We start from the raw sequence: 12,461 nt of genomic DNA, 5'->3' as shown, positions 1-12,461 counted from the left end.
GCTTGATCGTTTTTTCATTCATGAGGAACTGGAAGTCAAGATCCCTATGTTCAGGCAATGGGTTGAAGAAGGAGGGCTCTCAGACCACTTCCCGATCTATTTAGAATTCACCTCCCCCCCTCCTAAGCCCCCTGCTCCTTTCAAATTTAACTCTACATGGCTTCAAGAGGAGTCCTTTTCAAATCTTTTCAAACAAACTTGGATGCACCCGGAAGCCAATGCCCCAGAGGATAGAGGCTATTTATTTATGGAAAACCTCAAAAGATTAAAGAAAGCCACCATAATCTGGGTAAAGGACAGAAAGGAGGCACAGAACGCGGAACTCTCAAAGATTAGTGAGGATCTTAAACAGCTGGAAATCTCTGAGGAAGATGGTTATCTTTCGCAGGCTTCAAAGGAAAAAATCCTTCACCTTGAGAAACTCAAGTCTAAAATTCTACTGGACAAAGAAGAAGAATGGCGATTAAAGAGTAGGGCAATCTGGCTCAAAGCCGGAGATGAAAATACCAGATTTTTCCACAATTACGCCAAAGGAAGGAAATCGGCAAATACAATATGGGCCCTTAAAAATGAAGAAGGAAGAGAAGTGCAGACTTTTCAATCACTGTCAAATCTAGGTCAGTGTCACTTCCAAAAACTCTTCGCAGACCCGGGAGAGACTACTATTGCGGAGGTAATAAGGACAGCTCAATGTTTCCCGAGATTCTTGGAAGAGGATGAAGCGGAGGATCTATACTGTGAGGTTACAAAGGAGGAAGTGGAAGCTACCATAAAATCCATGGCAAAAGAGAAAAGCCCTGGACCAGATGGGTGGTCCATAGAGCTTTTTCTTCACTTTTTTGATTTAATAGGATCAGAAATCACAGGAGTAGTAGAGGAGGCCAGGAAAAAAGGGGAAGTATATAGTCCTTTCAATGCTACATTTATAGCCCTTATTCCAAAGAAGGATGTCCCGGAAAGCTTTGAAGACTTCAGACCAATATCGCTATGCAATAGTATTTACAAAATCATAGCAAAAGTGATAGCAAACAGAATCAAACCTATTCTGTCTCGACATATATCCATGGAACAATTTGGGTTTTTATCGGGAAGACAAATCCATGAAGCAATAGGAGTCGCTCATGAGGTCATGCATAGTGTGAGGCAAAAGAACAAGAAGGGATCTGTTATCAAAATTGATTTGTCCAAGGCATATGACAGGATAAATTGGTTATATCTCAGGTTGCTTTTAACTCACCTTGGGTTTAAACCGGATTTTATCAGTTGGATAATGGGATGTATCTCGAATGTAAGCTATGCAATTCTCATCAACGGAGCGGCCTCCCCTTTCTTTAAAGGTCAAAGGGGCCTGAGGCAGGGGTGCCCTCTGTCTCCTTTGCTCTTTCTTCTTGTAGCAGAGGGTCTCAGCCAGCTGATTCACAAGGCCAGAAGAGAAGGGAAGGTAAAAGGTATTGAGGTAGCCACGAATTTATTTATATCTCACCTCCTTTTTGTTGATGATATTTTAATCTTCACAAATTCTGAGCTCTCTGAAATGAAAGAACTAAAATGTATCTTAGATCTGTTTCTGAAAGCCACTGGCATGCAGATAAATCAAAGGAAATCCCAGCTGATTATGACAGGTTTAGCAGTTCAGGAGAGGCTAAGGCTCCAATCATTTTTACCTTTCCAGCCCAGTACCTTGGAAATCCCTTTCAAGTACCTGGGGTTCTGGCTAAAACCAAATGCTTATAAGAAGGAGGACTGGAACTGGCTGATTGCAAAAATTGAATCCAGGATCTCCCATTGGAGTTTTAAATGGCTCTCAAGAGCGGGCAGATTGACTCTTATAAAATCAGTGCTTTTGGCCATTCCAGTCTACTGGGCTGCTCTTACGTGGGTCCCCAAGGGCATCATGGAAAAGATTAGAAGGCTATGCAGCAGATTTCTTTGGGATGGTGCCAAGGACAACCCAGTACTTCCATGGGTGGGTTGGGACAAGGTGGCAAGATCCAAAGAATGGGGTGGTTGGGGGATTAAAAATCTTCTAGACTTCAGTCTTTTTCTGGCAGCAAAATCGGGATGGAGGCTAATAAAGATGGAAAATTTATGGACCAAAGTGATTAAAAGGAAATATATTGACCCGGTTCCTCTGGAGGAATGGATAAGGACCCCAGTCAAGAACAAACAGAATGCATCTGTGATATGGAAGGCCATTGTGGATTCGTTCAAGGTAATTGAACAAGGCTTGGCTTGGAAGATTGGAAACGGTAGAAATCTGAAGATTGGAAAAGATCCATGGATCGGTTGCAATGAAAACTTTTCCCTTTCACCTGAACTAATTAGGCATTTAGAAGAAAAAAATATCTTAACTCTTGATCAGGTGGAAAAGGTGGGTCATTCGAGCATCTGGAGTCAGGATTGGAAAGATGGAGGAGATCTTCAACTGGATCAGAGGTGGTGGAAGGAATGGTCCTCTTTTACCCAAGAACTTGTTCGCTCGAATGTAAGAATTACAGACATCCCGGACAGCTTGATCTGGGCTCATGGAGAAACTGGCGACTATTCTCCTAAAGATGGCTACAAGTTTATACAATCTAGGAAAGGGTGGGGCATCCCCGAGTGGTGGTCAAAGCAAATCTGGAAGCTCAAATGCCCTGCAAAGGCTCGACTCTTTCTATGGTGCCTCCTCAAAAGGAAGGTCCCCACATGGGACATCCTCCAAGCTAGATACATGTATGGCCCTGGGAGGTGCTCCCTTTGTAAAGAGGAAGAGGATTCTATAAATCATCTGTTCCTTCGCTGCTCGGAGACTGCTAAAATATGGAGGGAGGTTGAGAAGCTGCTGAATAAAAATTTTCAGTGGGGAAATGGAAATCTGGACGAGGCTTGGTCAAATTGGTGGCAGCAGTACCCGGAGGGGAACTTGAGAAATCTTCCGCCCATCATTTGCTGGGGCATCTGGCTTGCTAGAAACAGAGCTATTTTTCAAGATAAGGGAACCCAGCCTTCTGTCACAGCCATCCAAGCGGTCTCTATTTACTCTTCTATCCCCGAACCTGAAGCAAAAAGTCCACATATTATAAGCAAGACAGTTCAAATCAAAGATGGCATCCCGTGGGCGTTTTTTGACGGAGCATCCCAAAATAACATAGCTGGTGCAGGAATTGTCATTCACCTAAATGCTCAACACTCCCTTAAAGCCTCGGTGGGTTTGGGCTCAGGATCAAATAATTTTTCCGAACTATCAGCCCTGAGACTGCTCCTTTGTTGGCTTATTCATAGAAACGCCTTCACTATTCAGATCTTTGGAGATTCCCTCAATGTGGTAAATTGGGTCATCGGAAAAAGTACATGCAAGAATCAAATTTTGAAACCCATGCTGGATGAACTGCTGGTCCTTAAGTCATCTTTTAACACTTTCTCCATATGTCATATATACAGGGACAACAACGATGCCGCGGACAAGCTTTCTAAGGAAGGTTTGCAGCAAGTTTTGGGAGGGTGGAAGATAGTTGAAGACTGTCAAGGACAGTCCATTTCATCAGATGTGCCTCCTTATATGTAACTCTTCAGCTGGTTCTGCTTATCTGTTTTTAACTCTTATTTTCCTGTTTAGACACTCTATCACAGACATCTCTTTCACAAAAACTCTGATACTTAACATTATATATTTTTTGTGGGTTGTTTTCCTCTCTGTTGAGGAGACCCAAAGGCTGTTTTAGTATGCTGTTTTTTGCTTTTTGATCTGCCTCTCTCAGTCGAGGCGTGGTTTTGGTTATGGTTGTTTTGTTTCAGCTATTTTCTTCAGTTAAAACTTGCTCAGTTTTCTGTGTTTCAAAAGGGCAGAAAGGAGTTTATAGTTCTTTGTTTGCTTGGCTTGGCAAGCAGCTATAACAGAAATGCTCGGCATATGCAATGTAACTTTTTATTCTCTTAATAAAAAGTTCGCTTTTTCTTCGGAAAAAAAAAAAACTACTTTTCCATTAAATTAACAACTTTACCTAAATAATAATGTGAACTACTTAAATTACCAAACTCTTATAATACAACTACTTTTCCATTAAATTAACAGCTTTACCTAAATAATTATGTGAACTTTAATAATAATATTAGCTGAACCCTTATTGTAATCTCTTTAAACAAAAAAAGGCAAATTATAATGTATAGCCTAATAGTTATAATACCATCTTAGAAAGCTGGAAAATTATATATAAATGTGTCATATTAACAATCCAATCCATATCTTGTATCTGCAAAATCGCAGAATCCATAAGACGGTATAAAGTTCTTCCTAAATACACTATGGATTGATAGGACTTAAGCAATCCATATCTTGTATCTGCAAAATCGCAGAATCCATAAGATGGTATAAAGTTCTTCCTAAATACACTATGGATTGCATCCATAAGACGGTATAAAGTTCTTCCTAAATACACTATGGATTGATAGGACTTAAGCTGCAAAGACAATACAATGATGACTCAAATGTATCTAAAAATAGAAGATAGAAGAGTATGAAAATAGAGGAGTTTGAAGTTATGTAGGAGTGAATTAAATTGTCATGTTTATATAAGTTATTTGTTTATCATTAAGATAGCATTGAATTTGTAATGTAGGATGAACCAAACAATGCTGATAAAAGTTTGGTGTGTAAGTGAATCTTTTCCAGCTTGAATTAGTTTTTGGAGTCAAAATATAATTGTAATATATGATAATCAACCAAAAAATTATATATATTATAATATTAACATAATCAGATTAATAAATATGATTGATATATAAATGGATTTATAACTTAAAAAAATATTATAATCAATTTATAAAAATATTATAAATGGAAAATATATTATAATAGTGGCTCATTTATAAAACAACTTACTATATTTTTAATTAATTAAAAATATAATAAATCTATAATTTATAAAGAAAAATAATAAACATTCATTGTCAAACCAAAAAGTAAAAAAAAATTCAAAATCAATGCTTAAGACAAAAGAGTTTCTTTGTAATGCTCTAAAAAATAGAAACGCATGCATCAACCTAACTTTTCCAACTTTATTTTTCTTAGAACAATTCCTATAGATCAATCCGCCTTATTACGCCGTAAGGCGTTCCCTCTGAGAGGAACTCCCCTCCGTGCCGCGGTGTCTCATTATGGGCCCTTAGATCGATTGTTAGACGATGGAATAAACTCCAACCATTAGATCATCGGCCTTTTTAGAAACCAAGCGTCAGCGAAGAGAGGCCAAGCGTCTGTGGATGGATGAGAGAGGACAACAATCTGAGGCGCCTCGATCCCCTTCGATCTGAACATCAGGGAGCTCTATGAAGCGGATCATGTCCCTTGACGAAGATGGCAGGGTGTGGTGAGGAGAGCCGTCCATCCATTCGGCGGTGAAGAAGGTGACAGAAAAGCCATGGTACACAGTCAGCCGAATATTCACACCAGTTCACACCAGTTCTTCACTTGATCGCTCTACTTTGTGGTCACTCATTTCATGGCTCCTCGGCATTCTCGTTCTCTGTTGGCGAAAGCTTTCTTATTCTTTATTCTTATTCTTTCCCCCGTTGCAATTTCCACAGGGCTTTGCATTGCAATCATCCATGCAATTCAAAGAAAAACCAAATATTCTTGCAGCAGATGTCTTCCCTGTACCTCTGGGCCCATGAAAAAGATAAAAGGGTGCAATCTTATCTTTGTTAATTGCGCTGGAAAGAGCTTGAGCAATAATGCTCTGCCCAACCAGTTCCTCGAAAGACTTGGGACTGTACTTTTGACTCAAGCTTCTATTCACTAACATGTTTTCGTTAGTCCTCATTTGTAAGGATTCCTCCTCTGTCTCATATTCACTAATCCCTGACTTTATGGTCCTGTGATGAGTTTTGATGAGAGGATGGAGATCTAGCTCACTGAAACGTTTGTTGTTTACATGGGGAGAATCACCATAATTGTCCAGAGGCGAGTCCAAGGTTAAAACATTCGTGTGGGGGGGATCTGACCAATGGGGTTTCATCCTTTGAAAAGGAGCAATCCGAGGAAGAAAAATCTGTAACATATTCAAATTGAATAGGTTCTTGATAGTGCAGAGTACTAGCAGAATCTGAGAGTGATTTTCTCCTATTGGCAACCAGCACACCACATGAAAACCTCTTCCCTCTGATGCCCTTCAATTTTTTACCTCTACCATTTTGCCTTCCAGACCAGGACCAAGGAAGTCTGCATCCATTTCTTGAAATTGTTTGACAACCCCCAAACTCTTCAACATTTCTTTGTATATCGATGTTGTTTTGCATATTTTCCTCCCTTAAAGTTTTATGATCATAAGGCCCAATGTAAGGGTCTATAGTATAAGCCCCATTGTCATCTAAAACAAGTTCGAAGCTTTCTTCTTTGCAAGTATTAGCGGGAGAACTAATCAATGAAAAATAATCTTCATCTACAGGCAGTGTAAACTCATGGAAGGAATTCAGAGCTGCACGATGGTTTTCATCGGTAAATCCCTGGTATATTTTGAATGATCTTGAAGATGTAGATTTGCTCTTTCCAGCAACAAGTTTTCTTTTCTGAAAGTACTTGGGATTTTTTCGGCTGCTTTTCCTTCTATGATATTTGAGTGCACCTTCAGCATCGAGATCCTCTACCAGAGTACTTCCACCAACATATTCTCTTTTTGAACTCTTAATATTTTGTATGATTTTCTGTACTGTATCATGTATGTTGTTTTTATCAGAAGTTTTCAAGTTGGTATCAGACACTTTTCCTTCTTGTAAGGCATTGGAACTCATTTATATTGAAGCAGTTAAAGATAATTTTGCATAGGTTATTCACATTAAGGACTGTAGCCTTTCAATTATTCATCACAGACCATTATCAGAATTCAGTCACAAGTCTGGTGTCGAGATAAATTTGCCACGTCACCTGATTTTTCAAATACAAAAACAGATATCTTAGAATACCCAAAATAGGAAAGCTTATTTCCATTCCAAAATCTACTGTGATTTTTGGCTTCTCTAAGCTCAGGTTTCTACTTTATGCCTGCAAGTTTCCTCATTCACTCAGTTTTATCTACGTTAAGATACCCATGAGTTCATGGACTCTCATTATGATGTTTTGATCTATTAATTCGTCGCAGAAATCCATCTTGTTTTATCTTACTTAGTGGTACAATTCCATCTTTACTTCGTAAAATTCCTGGATGTACCAATTTCAATGATTTTGAATAATTAAGACTGACACATCAAGGAGTTCTGGTTCAAAATCTCTCAAGTTAGACTCAGTTTCAGAATTCCAAGTCATATAATACGCACACCTAAACAGTTTAAAAGCATTAAAGTTTTATTGGGAATTTAAGGTTGAAAAGGCTTTCTGATGAGATTCTAGCTTTAGGAAAATCTGTGCGAAGATAGAATTTCAGTGCCATGGATGGAGAAAGTCAAAGTTATCCTCTACCACCAGCTTAGACGCCATCAAATATTCCAAAAATTGAGGACTTCCTGTGAAAGTTCACGCTTTCCCTTCATCATTAATAGAGCAAGCAACAAGAGCTTATCATTTCCCATGCACATGTACATATTATTCATAATGATCCTAATCCATGATTAATACATAGCGGTTACGATGACTCTACCACTCAATATAACTTCCAATTGCAGGGAACAACACTAAGAAAAGAAAAGAAAAAAACCCTGCAACACAGAAATTGGACGAAAAATTCTATTATCTATAATAAACTCTTTGTGAGTTCATAACACACAGATTATCCTTGAAATGAGAAAAAACCAATAACTTCCCTTTTTGATTCGGAAAGAGTAGGCAGGTTGCTTACTTGAATTTTGAATTTGAATGATGATATTCTCAAAATCAATGCCCAAGCCAACACCATTGAATTATAATTGCTAATGTGACTAACTATATATATATATATATATATATATATATATATATATATATATATATATATATATATATATATATATATATATATATATATATAGATATATATATATTTATAGCACGATTTCCATCTCTACGACTTAATATAAGATTTGGAAATGGTGGCCATCATCTACTCCATCACCATTAGCATGCCTGCATTTAATAATATTCAAATTAAATTTTGTGCAGGCCTAATGGAGTCATGCAGTTTAAATAAACAAGAGAGAACTCTTGTTAAATTAATTAATAGAAAATGTTGGTTGGTGGCAGAATGCAAGGTCATTTTAAGATCAGGAAGGTGACTTTCGTTGTATTGTGGATTTGTGTTGGTTTATTAATCACTTATTCTGATTCATATATGTTGATCTCATTATCTATATGATCCGAATATAAAAAGCAGAGGATTCCTGAGAATAGAGAATATATTCATTAGTTTATAATTTATGTTCTAGCATTATTTGGCTAGCTGACCAAGTCATTTGGACATGGCTTTGCCCTGGTTGCAGGTATTCTTCAAAGTGATCCACTAGTGCAAGTGTTTATCATAGATCTCCACAAAAACAGTGAAGTGTTTATCATAGATCTCCACAAAAACAGTGAAGTGTTTATCATAGATCTTCACAAAAACTATTAACAGTTAATCCATATGGATATAATTTCGAAAACAGTTTGGGATACAAAATTCAATTCATTACGCCGTAAGGCGTTTCCCTTTGAAATTAATTGCCCCAGCCGATGCCGTGTCTTATTGTTGACCGAGTTTGGGATACAAAATTCAATTCATTACGCCGTAAGGCATTTCCCTTTGAAATGAATTGCCCCAGCCGATATCGTGTCTTATTGTTGACCGTAGATTTGTGGTGTTAGACGATTGAAGGAAGTTTGGTCGTTGATCCTCACACTGTCCTTTTGTCTCCCAACCCAATGGCCTCTGTGTCTTCTGAGTTATTGTTCGGGCGGTGGCAGATTAAGCATTTCTTGTTGTCGAGCCTCGCACGGACACTGGAGGCCTTTCCTACGATGGTCATGATTTTCGCTGACTATGAACCCCATTGGCATTGCAATGGAGGGAAAACCCCAAAGGATTTCCTTTTCGTGAAGCCAAGGTTCGAATCCTGCAGCCCGACGGGATCTATATGCTCCATGGACCGGGCCTCATGGGACTGGGACGGAGGCCCCGGGGTTTCGACGGTCTGCGGATGGGATCTCGTCTGCGGCTAGAAATACAAAGTTGGGTTTCTGCAGTCTGCGTTCTTTGTCGGGTGTTTGCTCGGTAATTGATATTTTCAGCCCTTGTGCACTTTTATATCTGACGGCTGATCGCCATTAAGATTTTCTTTCAGTTTCTGATTAATTTTTTGATACAGGTGCAGGGATATTTGGGCATCTATCGGATTCTTCGTTGGGGCGTGAGGGTGTCCTGAAGTTGGTCTGCATCTGCAATGCCATTTTTGGTTTCTTGACGGAAATGTCGCCGAATTTCTGGGTTTATTTAATTCTCCGTCTATTGACGGGAATTAGAAATGGTGGCCTGGGGTTGTCGTCGTTCGTCTTGGCGACGGAAGCCGTCGGATCGTCCAAGAGAGCACCGGTTGGCATGTCGACTTTCTACTTCTTTTCTCTCGGCATAGCAGTGCTGCCGGCTCTGTCCTACTTTTCCGGCAACTGGAGATATCTGTACGTCGCGGGTTCGATTCCCTCGGTCGTGTATTGCATCTTCGTTTTGCCATTCGTTTGGGAGTCCCCGCGGTGGTACATGGTGAAGGGCATGCTGAAAGAAGCCATGGGCATCATGAGATAATAATCATCATCCCTCCATGATTCACATTATAGAAATAATAATTGACATTATCCACATACACAACTCTTGTGATGCATCTTTCTCATATGCTCAGGTCATTTTTTGAAATAAGTGTACTCATCCAATTATGGAGACTCAACACGCATGAGGTACATTAGTCATTTATTCATAAGAATATTTTTCATTTAGTATATTGGGATGTAAAGATTGTGGGTTGAAGTTGGAAATGAATCATGATGCTTGGAAGTTATACTTGTTGCATTATTTCATTCTTGTGGTTATATCCTCCTTCTAGTGAAGTGTAATCATATAGGGACTTGTCCAACCTCATTAAGAATAATAAGCCTAAATAAATTAAAATAGAGTGGTATCATTTCATACTCAACACCTTCCATGCATCCCTTTTTTCCATTCTCCTGTCTTTTAACTTACTTAGTGTCATTAGTTTGCAAGTTTCTTACTTGTCTCATTAAACCGATCGAGTATGATGTGTAAGGGTGTCCCTCCATCATCAAAGTTGAAATTTTGCTCATATCCACCAAAATAAAATAAAAAATAAAACTTTACAAAAACAAAAATAAAAAAAATAACCACACAAAACATTAAAATAATATTTGTTAAATAAATTAAATCCCTCTAAACTCATGTTAGATTTATATTTAAAATAAATCTAAATTAATTCTATTGGAAAAAATGGTGTCCATTTTCCCTGCAGTTCAACCTCGCACTTTATTTCATTTCATAAAAAATGAACACCACTCCATTCAAGTACAGCCTTTGACATGTTACAAAAATTGAAAGATCCATATAACCAACATCCATATGCTCTTAATCCGTGCTGCTATGAAGCCTTCACATGGGTCCCCTCGACCTAAAATTATTTAATGAGAAAGTTCAAAGGGGAGGTGCATTTTCGAACGGGCTCGCCTTTTAACAACCTGCGGATCCTCACTTGATTGTCTGTGTTGCACTAATTTGTTTATCCTGTCGCACAAAAATTCTGTTTTTAATGACAAATTTTACAAGTAATAATAATTTTTTAAGATACAGTGAGCGTTTACAATGATTCAGTGCATGGTTTAACGACGTTTTAGGAGCTAGCCATGGGAGATTTCAGAAGACTATGCTGCTGCTGATGCCTAGAGAGGTTTATCTATTTTGTTCATGTGTGAAGTCTCGAGGAGACTGCATTTGTAGTTGGGACACTGTTGCCTGCACCTTAAAGGCCTGCTTAGACCTTCATAAACAAAGTTACATTCAAATGAAGCATGCCAATCGAGCCAACATACTAAATAAGTAGCTTCCACTAGGTATTTAGTCATATATTCTCTGTTTGATATGTGCTTATTTATTTTTTATTTTTCAACTTAAAAGGGTGTACCTAATGTCTGTGCATATCCTTCTTACTTCCAGAACACCTAGAATAGGTTACATCATTTGCATTATCAAAAGTAGAATCACAACACACGCAAACAAATACATACGCCCACCAAGCACAAGAAAATAGTGTGATGGCTATCAACTTTTTTTAAATCAAACTTGTAATAATCTCAATAATAAATCTAATGTTCTTTAGAGAAGACCTGCTACTCTAGTTTTTGTTGGGTTTCGTACAGTTTATAGTGTATCATAAGGAAATACATTTCTTGAAGGGATTGCATCAGAAGGCTCAACGGACCTTTGAGCATTTTTGTAGGGGTTTATGTTATCCAATCATTAAAATTTTTGATAAAATTAGTTTGGACTATCCACATGCCTATTTTTTTCAATAAATTTGAAGAAGTGCATGTTTTTGCTTTAATAATATGTATACTCCTAAATTTTCTGAACTGTAGTTTTGTGGGCCAATTGTTTTCTGTATTGTACGGTATCCACATTTGAATTCAGATTTTATCTTGATAACTATCATTTCTTAGTATGTTTTTATGAATATATTGCATTGTAAGTGTTCTCTCTTCTTACATTGGACAAGAGAATACGACTGTCTTTGACAATGTGAAGTTGTGGAAGATGCAAAACTTCCCTTGCTTTACATGAGCCAACTTGACCTTCAATAGAAATGTTGCTGAACACAATGAGAAGTTTCATGCTTCTTTAGAGAGCATCCCGAAAGGCTTGTGTAATTCCTGCTTTGTTTTGGTTGATTTCTTGCTGAGGAATCATTGAGACTCATCATGGTTTTGTGGTCCAATCAGAACCTATTCAATACTCACCCTCGTTGACTATATTAGTCGAACACAAACCCTGTCAAAAATCTCAAGCCAGTAGGGCTCGGGCACAATGTTAGTTCCTCAATATGGTGATCAAAGTCTGTCTTCAACATTACAATTGTCTTCACGCATCCTTTTTCTAAATGAATCTATATTACATGCGCTTGAAGAACTAGCTTTGAAGTCTCTATTCTCAGGCAATGTTCAGGTCTAAGTTCATGTAGGCAATTCTATGTTGAAATTATACTTGCATACCAGAATCTTATATTGGCGGAAGACCGTTACTCAAATGTCTGCCAAAAAGAGAACCCATTTTGACACACCACCTATGCAGAGGAAGAAGCTTCACAAGTGTTTGGGCTCCTTTTCTCTATCATGGCTGGGGAAGTAGCCAAGAGTAAATATCTCTACAGGCATGAAGTCCAATAAAAATAATGTATAAGACATATTTGACAACCAACAATTGCATCTAAAATGAAAAATATGTTCCCGGGCTTTCAGAAAATGTGGAGTCTAGCAGAATGTGAGACCG

The 12,461-nt window shown here is 38.1% G+C and overlaps 1 pseudogene; it reads left to right on the top strand.

The window, feature by feature from the left end:
• The first annotated feature begins 9,075 nt into the window (after positions 1–9,075).
• LOC149213446 (organic cation/carnitine transporter 4 pseudogene) lies at positions 9,076–9,719 on the top strand (annotated as a pseudogene).
• Positions 9,720–12,461: the final 2,742 nt, after the last annotated feature.

This window comes from Pinus tabuliformis, chromosome 1_1, assembly GCF_031772625.1.
Source record: "Pinus tabuliformis cultivar Carrire ecotype Pingquan chromosome 1_1, CPIR1, whole genome shotgun sequence".
NCBI lineage: Eukaryota > Viridiplantae > Streptophyta > Pinopsida > Pinales > Pinaceae > Pinus > Pinus tabuliformis.
This window is presented reverse-complemented; position numbering and strand designations above follow the sequence as displayed.